At 38.9% G+C, this 9,848-nt stretch overlaps 1 pseudogene; it reads left to right on the forward strand.

The window, feature by feature from the left end:
* Window positions 1-713: 713 nt before the first annotated feature.
* On the forward strand, window positions 714-1,490 carry LOC118894806 (annotated as a pseudogene).
* The last annotated feature ends 8,358 nt before the right edge of the window (window positions 1,491-9,848 follow it).

The following is a 9,848-nucleotide window of genomic DNA, read 5'->3' on the forward strand; positions in this document are numbered from 1 at the left end:
TATTGTATAATTTGGAGGAACCATTTTTCTGACAAGATTTAAGGTTTTTCTCCTTACTCTTTATAAGTTATAAATATATTTATAATTTAGAAACTCTGTTGTAGAATTAAATTTAATTAGCATTAATAAGAACCCATTTTTGCTCAGGGACATGCGAGGTGCTAGTTATAAAGACAGGAGATTCCTGTTCTCATGAAGGTTACCATGACTGACTAGAGAACCACATAGGGCAACTATACCGGAGTTTGTGAGTGGGTTGTCTGATTCTACTGTAGGAGCTCAGAAAGGGGTGAGACAATTATGGACTTGGTTTGGTCAGGAGTCATGAGGACATGGTTCTGGAACTATGGCCTGAGGTATGAGAAGTCTGTGAAATGCAGGAAAAGTGTTTCAGAGATTCAGTCTACTGAGAATAAGAAACTATGGCTTATGAATTAGAATTAAGGATTTGAGGAGAACAGAGAAAAACTCACTTGGACTTAGGTTGCTTTTGAAAAGAAAACAACAACGAAGAATCAATACATTCGCAGGAGCAGTAACTGACTATTGACTGGAACACTGGATGCGGGCGCCTTACGAGGATTTGTACTCCAGAACAAATATTTTTTTTTTAAACTGCACGTTGATAAATATTGAGTGTTTTCGAGTAATATCTTACAGAATGTATTTAGTGTCTTCATTGCGGAAATTTCTTAAATGTTCTTCAGAAGACAATGAGGTCATTCAACCAGGTTTCATCAGCCCCAGGCGGGGCAAGCAAAGGTGGTGGAGAAGAGCTCGGGAAGCTGCCAGAGCAGGCAGAGGAGGAATCCCAGATTTTGCCCAGAACTGGCCACTGTAAGTGGTTCAACGTGTGAATGGGATTTGGATTCATCTCCATGATAAACCGAGAGGGAAGCCCCGTGGAAATTCTAGTTGATGTATTTGTACACCAAAGCAAATTATTCATGGAAGGATTTAGAAGCCTAAAAGAAGGAGAACCAGTGGAATTCACATTTAAAAAAATCTTCCAAAGGCCTTGAATCAATATGGGTAACAGGACCTGGTAGGAGCCCCTGTTTAGGAAGTGAAAGAAGACCCAAAGGGAAGACACTACAAAGAAGAAAACCAAAGGGAGACCGATGCTACAACAGTGGTGGCCTTGATCGTCATGCTAAGGAATGTAGTCTACCTCCTCAGCCAGAGAAGTGCCATTGCTGTCAGAGCATCACGCGCATGGTGGCGAACTGCCCTCACAGAACTGGGTGCAGCCGCCCGCCCGTTCTCAGGGAAGACAGGAAGCAGAGCCCCAGCCGTGCGCTTCAACGTTCCCTCGGGAGGTGGGGGGAGGGCACGGCTCTCCGTTACCACCGTTTCCTCAGGAGGCGAGGTCCGAGGTCTCAGAGTGGCCTGGCACGTCACCTCCGGAAGCTTCCTCCACAAAGTCATCTGCAGCACCAGAAGATCAAAGCAAAACGGGGCCTTCCGTGCAAAAAAGGAAAAAGACATAACCCTTTTTCTTAACGTATCGTTTTCTCGCCCCGGTTGGGAAGTCTACCTCATGCAAGTACAGGGGAACAGTATTGCACAAACAGCTGACCTGGGATTTTTAACTCCTGTTGAGGAAGTGTGAATTTTTTTAAACAGACAAATCACTCTAAGCAAATTACCTTTGAGCAGGGTGTCATGTGTCACGTGACTCAGAGGATGCGATGCTCTGTGTATCTGTATGTCTACGTGTGAGAGGGAGAGAGCCTGAGTCTGTGTGTGTGTGTAGGAGGATTTTCTATAGAATGTAGACATGTATATAAAGAGGGTTTGTCTTTATATATGTGTGTAGAGAGATGTAAGTACACAGCCTCCCTCGCAGAATTGGACATCCCCAAGAATTGAAAATTCAGGTGAAGCATTTTAGATGGTTTTAAAAATAACCCTTGGAGTTTTTCTTGAAATACCATGCCCTTTATATTGCATCAGGAAAAAAAGACTGTTACCTTCTGTGTGAACCAAAGGATACTTCAGATCTCAGAGCTGCCAATCATATGGTACTAAAGGTTTTTAAGACATCAGTTCTCCCGAATTTGGGATTGCCTCTTTTTCTTGATATCTGTAGAGTGTGTCCCCCACCCCACCCCCTTTGAAGGCAGTACCTTAACTCCATATGCCTCTGACTCCTATAAGCTTTTTTGAATCTGGTATACATAACTCCAGAAAAGACAATGAATGTGTAATTTCTGTGCCGATATTTCAGTGTTTTTCATTCATATGTTTTGATTGTAAATTAGATGCCTATTCAGAGAAATGAAGGGGAGGGCAATGTATAAAGGTAGTGACTTGATTGTTTTCAATGGTATTTTGATACTTGTTGTAATCTCTTACCTGTTGTGAGGTTTTTGAGGGACTGTGGCAACAGCAGCTTCCCTTGACTGAGTCAATCCTTCTAACCATTGCTTCGAGCGGAAACCTCCTTGTTTACTACTGAAGACCTTGGAGGAAAACTGCAGTTGTTTGGTGTATGTTTTTGGTGGCTGTTTTTATTCTCCCTGGAGAGTTACCTAACTTGTTTCTAAAACAAACAAAACAGCACAGATGTGAGTAAAATGCCAGGGTTGAGAATGGAAATTAAGTGGATGCTCACAATTGCCCAATTACATATGACCTTGAATAATATTAAAAAGCACCGTGTTTGATGGCGGGCAACTAGAGTGATGAGCCTGGGGCAGGAGGTTCCCAAACCTCTCCTACCGGAGAGCTAGGAGTATTTTATACAATACAGTTCATCTTAGGGGAATTCCCTCAGTACTGCTACTGAAGGGACCTATGTGGGAGATTCAGGATGAACATTCAGTGATGGGGACAGAGGCGCTTCTCAGGTTGGTCCTCAGTTATATTAATAAACTGGCTGGGGGCCAATCATAGTATTGGTCCCTTCAGGTTTCAGTCATGAAAAACATTCATTCTGGTGTCATCCTGGTTCTAGATGTTATGGACACTTTCGGAAACATCTCTAAGAAGGTACCAGTTAGTGGCGTTGCTTAACATTGGCAATAAATATAGTTTTGTATGAGCCTGTTGGTGTAAGCTCAGATAATCAAAAACAGAAATAGCATGATTCAAATGAGACACGTTCTGCTGAACAGTTTCTGCTCCCTCCCCGACTTGTCCTGCCGAGGGCGGCTTGTTGTACGGTTGCTGCCATTTCAGCAAGCAAGCCACACAGAAGGAGAGCGAGCCTCGGGCTGGGCCGCCACATCACTGTCAGCTCAGCTTGAGTTGACAGTGTCTGTGGGAATCTCCATGGGACATACTGAAATATCAGTGTGCTGTAATGCAAAGCTTACCTTTGATGGTATTGAATGTGATAAAGAAGTACTTCCTTGCCTTATGTGAGGATCGTAAGCTTATTTAAATTATGTAGACAAATCAAAGTGGCGTTGCTTAATTTTTAGCAGGTATAATAAGCAGGTTAACAGTAAAAATACAAAACGTAAGCCACGTTGAAAATTCAAACCAAAGTTCCTTGACCTTATTAGAAATAGGAAATTATGGACTTGAGAATTGGACATTCCCTGTTTACATATAAAAAGTTCAGAGCTGAGATCATGGTTTAAGAAAAGACAGACAGAAAGAAACATGTTATAACTATGGACCTTATGGGTGCAACTTGAAATCATTTTTCAGCATCTCACCAGACTGAACTAAGCACATACCAAACCTATCTTATGATTAAAAGTTGGGGGTTTATTTATTTATTTATTTATTTTTAAATTATTTATTTATTTATTTATTTATTTATGGCTGTGTTGGGTCTTCGTTTCTGTGCGAGGGCTTTCTCTAGTTGTGGCAAGCGGGGGCCACTCTTCATCGCGGTGCGCGGGCCTCTCATTATCGTGGCCTCTCTTGTTGCGGAGCACAGGCTCCAGATGCGCAGGCTCAGTAGTTGTGGCTCACGGGCCTAGTTGCTCTGCAGCATGTGGGATCTTCCCAGACCAGGGCTCGAACCCGTGTCCCCTGCATTGGCAGGCGGATTCTCAACCACTGCGCCACCAGGGAAGCCCCAGGGGTTTATTTTTTATATAAGAATGTTATCACTATTACATAACACACTCAGGACAAAGAACTTTGCTCAGGGAACATACCATATAGTATTTTTGTTTCTTTACAGAATAGTCTACAGTCCTGCTTACTCAAAACAAACCAAATAACTTAGACCTTTATATAAGTATTATGTACTGATGTTAGTAATAACTAACCTCTGAGTTTGACGTAGATCAAAATTTCTGAATATCAGATAGCAGTTCTTCTATTTTTATTTCATGTGAAAAGTACTCTAAAGGAGACTTCCTCACCTCCTTGCACATGTGAATATCACTGACGTAAGCACAGTGTCCATTTACATGGGTGAAATGTTATTCTGTGTACAGCAGAAGGCTACCTCATAGTTGATGCATAGCACACCTCTATGCTGCTCCAGCCTTACAATGGCTGATAATGCTCTGGTACAGACCTTATTATCTATAGTACAGATAGCAATTCACAACTGCATGTTTCTGACAAACACTTGTGAATAATGAAGCATCTCATCTAGTTAGCCGTCTCCCAGCATTTCCTTCAAGTTATCATGTATTTTGTTTAAAGACTTATAGGGTCTCTTCCACTGAAGCAAAACAGAACACACAAGCAATCTTGGAAATAGCTACTTTACCCAGAGGTCGGTCGGTAGCGGGAAGAGGTTGGGAAGAGAGGTTGGTTCTATGAGTGTTTTTGTCCTGGGCAAAAGTATCAGAGATGCCAATCTCCTTCATTTGGGTCTGTGCTGCCCTGAGGCCAAGTGTATTGCAGCATTATTGCCCAGGCACATAATTAACTAGCACTGGCTGCCAAGGAGTGAACATAAAGTAGATGTGCAATGCCATTTCTAGCTACTGAGGGGTAGGGTCTGTGTGAAGCGTCCGTTTACAGGAGTTGCTAATGGGTTGGGCAGAGGGTCTGTGAATTAGTTGCCCCTTGACCTCACCCCCCCATGTCAACACAATTGTAATTCCTAAGAAAGATGCATTACCGGTCTCTTAGCCCTGTGAGCGGTTCATTGCTACATGGCAGATTATAGTAGATATACTTGCATTTCTAGTCTTTACTAGAAGCCTTTGGATGTAGTTTTACAATTGAAAGATTTAGAAGGATTTTCACCTGCTTATAACTTGGAAGTTTGGCATGCAATGTAGGGGAAAAGATCAAGAAACATCATGTTATTAGCACTGGTCCATCTACAAATAAATATAGTGTGTTTTTATTGCTGATATTTTTTCATATTCTGGCCCAGTTTTATTTTGCACCAGTGTGACCCCAAGTTACTGCTAGTTCTATTTGGTTTGTGAATAGAAGCCCATAAGTGTTAATAGACTTTGTAACATTCACTGTAAGATGAATTATACAGGACATGGGAGATCTCATTAAATCTTAAAGTTAATTTAACTGTTTTCTCTAAGAAATGTTTATCATAAAATATATATGTGTATTTCCCCTTTGGTTATAAAATTTGGGGAAGTATGTACAAGTGCAGCTGCACAGACTTTAATTTTCCAGCTGTCTTAATGAGGTTTATTTGTTTTAGGGAAGAACAACTTGTTAAAAGCATCGAATTCTGTCTTACATTGCTGTCAGCAGCCTCTTTCAGATGTGGTGGTTGTGTGATCTGTGTCATAGTTGTTCAGTTAGTGAGAGGTTGACCTCTGAATCGTTGTTAAATTGTCCACTTGGAGCAAAGCTGCAAAGTTATGGTTAAGTGCTGTACTGTGAGAAACTATTAGGACATTTAATACATCTGTGGCTTCACACGGTGTGAGAGTTACCAGCTTGAAAATGATGGTGTTGATTACCTCCTGAATTACAGCTACCAACCACTGGCATGCACCACCAGCTGGCTTTAATTAGTGTGTGTTGCTTTTTGGTATTAACAACTTTAACCATAATAGAGACCAAAGTGAACACTGATTTCTATATGTCTTTAATATGGTGTTTTATCTAGTGCTTTAAAATTATCCTGTGTAGTACTTAGATGACCTCCTTGTCCATTTTGGCTCATGTTGTTTACAAGTGAAAATAAAAAACACTTGAACTGTATGTTTTTAAAGGACAAAAAAGGAGTAGATGGTCGGAATGGCATTTCACTCATGTACAGTCATCCTGATGGACTAAAAGTACTGTTTGCCTTTCTGCAGACCGTGGATTTTATATTCTCATCTCATGCCTAATGTCTTATTCTGCCAACTATGGTTATTTTGAGGTTTAAAGAAATTACTTGATTAAAAATAAAACATATAATGTTGGCATTAAAAAAAAAAACCAAAACTATGGCTTACACATGGATGTAGTAAAAATTGATGGGGTTATATAAGCCGCATAATGAGTATCAAGTGGCTTGATATTACTCCTACCCCATTCCAGCCTTCCAGCCTGGGAGCAAACTGATTTTTCTTTTCTGGTACCAAGTCAAATAGTTATTTTGGATTCAGGTAGTCATTGCAGAAGTTTTGACTCTTACCTTTTGTCACTTTCCTGTGACTTAAAAATATGGAGCACAAGTTATCCTGACTGCTTTTCATTTAATAACACTTTGTAAAAGCACTTTGCCCCAAGCCACCGCTAAGATGCAGAACATAGTCTCAGGCAACCCACTTCTGGCAGAAACTGAAGAGAAGCCAAGAGAAAACTCAATCACAAATATTCTGAAGCGAAGGTTCACAATGTTCTCTTCACATTTTTATCTATGACCTCCCTGAGAGCACTGACAATGTCTTACTCACCTTTGATTCCCTCGGTGCCCAGCACTGTGTCTTGCAAAAACATGACGTAAATGTTCGCTAAATAAATACACAAATAATAAGTAAACTTTGACATTTATGCCAGGAAATCCAAACATTTGTCCTTTTACTCAATAACTATATCTGATATTTTCCTCCCATGTAGTTTGAAGTATATTAATGTATGAAGTCTTCATAATTTTTTTGTGTATCCTACAAAGTAAAAGCTGAAATAAAAGCTCTGTTCACAGGATTGATTTAAAATTTCAGATTTCTATCCCACATACTCTGAAATATACTAAGGTGGCTGGCTGCTCTGTAAACAGATTCATTCTCTGAGGGAAGTTGCTAAAAGAGAACTTTGCCTGAGGTTACCCTTTGGAGTAATCTGGAATGTCTTCTGGAGGTGACCTTTGGAATCACAAAGTGAGAACACTCACCCATAGGGCAAAGAGGGGACTCCACCACAGAGTCCTCACGTTCTGACAGACACATATCTTTCTTGCTTCAGGCAGTATCTAGGACTGCTGCTCTTAGGCGGCTGTCCTTGTTATTCATGAGAGTAGCTGACCTCCCAGAGGTTTTGCCTACACCTTCCTTAAGAAGAATTTCAGTCACTAAAATTATCTTTGTACAAGAATGCCAATTTGCCAAAGTCGGGAAATAATATGTTTTAGTAAATAGAATTCCATGTGGGGATTTCTGACATTTGAGGAAATGGAATACATAAAATGTACTTTAAACTTCAACTAGGTGAAAGCGATTTACCCCTCTGATAATTGAGAAAATTTTTCATATTTTTGCATTCCTTCAGGATCCTGAAACATCTAATTCATTATCATTTTACTTATATATGCATGAAGAAAGTGAGGAGGTTACACTGAATCCATAATAATTCTGTGACATAATCACAAAAAAAAGTTATTTAAAATAATAATTGCCATAAGCTATTTACTGACTTTTTCCTCTGGAAATATGTAACTGCTTAACTTTAACCCTATTAGTTGAAATTCACTCCTAGTTGATAGATTATTGAATAAGCCTGGATGTTAAAAGAAAGACCATATTTCTTTGTTCTTCCATGCTTCCTGCCTTCTACTCCACAACCATGTAAGGACTTGAGGATATAATACAGAAAAAAGGTCATATAGAAAGATTATGTCTGAACAGTGAGAAAAATGAACAGTGAATGAAATTTAGAAATGAAAGTAACATCTGCAAAACCAACTTGATCACTTGGGGTGACCATAAGAAAATAAGTGAAAGCACAGCTACTCAGTGTAGCACCTTGTTTCAGAGGTAGTACTTTCATCAGACTTTTTTGTTGGAGAATGAGAATCAGCTCATTCTCAGCTGAAATTTAGAGTTAGTGAGCCTTTTCACCTGGATTAAGGGACGATCTCTCCTGAAAGGGTTTGCATTTGTTCTGCCTAGAGTTCTAGGAGTATCATTGGTCCTAGAATGTATTTTGTATTAAACCCTCTGCTAGTTAAACTTCACTGACCAGATGAGTGCTGTAAATTTGAACCCAGGCCTGAGATGGCTCATTCTTCAGTTGTTTTCCTTTGACCCTTGGACTTTTTTCTTTTTGCAAGCTCACCTACGCATTTAAAAGGATGTTTATTATATTTTATTCAGTGCATTTACCTTTTCTATAATTTTTCTGGAAATGAACATTGATGCTTTTTATTTCATAAATAAATGCTTTAGTATGCTTTACCATTTTACATTTGGGCCTTATCTTCTCATTTGTATAATAATTTAAGATTCTCAGATATTGAAAAAACTTTCTGAATGCTACTAAGGTCTCAATTTTGGACATGAATTATTTCTTGTGATCCTCCGAAGTTTACAAATACATTTATATTTAACTTGCTGGAGTATGTGCATTTTTGAATGTTGGTTAAATATCTTAATAAATACTTAATAAATACCTTCCATGGACACATATTACTCTATTCACTTTGGTTTGATCATGTGTTTTCTTAAAGGTCCTAGATATCATATGCCTGCTGATGGTATTACTATACGAATGCTGGTAAATTCAGTGGGTAAAAATTTCCAGGTTCCCTTCAAAAGTTGCATCTGTAAATCTATGGAAAAGTGAGGAAAGTCAATTGATGATGTATACCATGATGACAACTATCTACAGGGAAGTGTCCTAGGAGTAACTCATCCTTCAATTTGATTTGGAATGAACTCACAGGAAAGATGTAAATGATACTAGATTGAAAGAGGATTACTTTTCATCTCTGAGAAATGAACTAAGATTAGTGTAAACTCACAATAACCGGTAATAAAACTATCTTAGATTGAAAAGGGATGATGATTTGATTGATTAATGGATCCAAAAAATTGAGACCAGAGAGAGTTTATCTGACATGCTACAGAAGAAAGGATGCTCTAACAGATTGACATCACATCTGCTTTAACCAGAGGCAAGGACTTTATACTGCTATAACATGATTAAAATAAACTAGTCCCTTATTTACCTATGATTTTCAAAGATGGTATAACCCAATATATTAATTCTCTAAATTAAAAAAAAGTATGCCCCCCAATATTTATATACATAACACATACATATGTGTATATGCATACAAACACAAAGTGTGTAAACCAAACATATTAAACGTAAATAAATTTGTCCTTGTTTCAGGGTCTGTATTAGGCCTTAGAGAATCTTGAGGTATGAAGGCCATTTGCCTTTAATTGAAATGACTTGTTTTTTGTTATGTCTGCTTTTTTTTTGAATGGGAGTTAGCTGTTTGTGTCTCTGTGTTAGCTCTGGTTTCTTGCCTCTGGCGTTGTGACTCCTTTTAGCAATCCCCTTTACTTTTAATTTGCTGTTTATGTCACCTGTGGCTTGTTTCAAACTGGGTAATCCCAATTAGAATTAGTGTTCAAAATCAGAAAACATATTTGAGTGAATAATTTTCTTTTTTCCTGAAGTTGGTAAGAATAACTCAGTTTGCCAGGTTTATAAAATCATAGGTGAATTTGCACAACTGAGGTCCAGACTCTAAATGACAGGACTGTAAAACCCAGACTGAAATTTCCTCTTGT

Source organism: Balaenoptera musculus, chromosome 4 (genome assembly GCF_009873245.2).
Source record: "Balaenoptera musculus isolate JJ_BM4_2016_0621 chromosome 4, mBalMus1.pri.v3, whole genome shotgun sequence".
Taxonomy (NCBI): domain Eukaryota; kingdom Metazoa; phylum Chordata; class Mammalia; order Artiodactyla; family Balaenopteridae; genus Balaenoptera; species Balaenoptera musculus.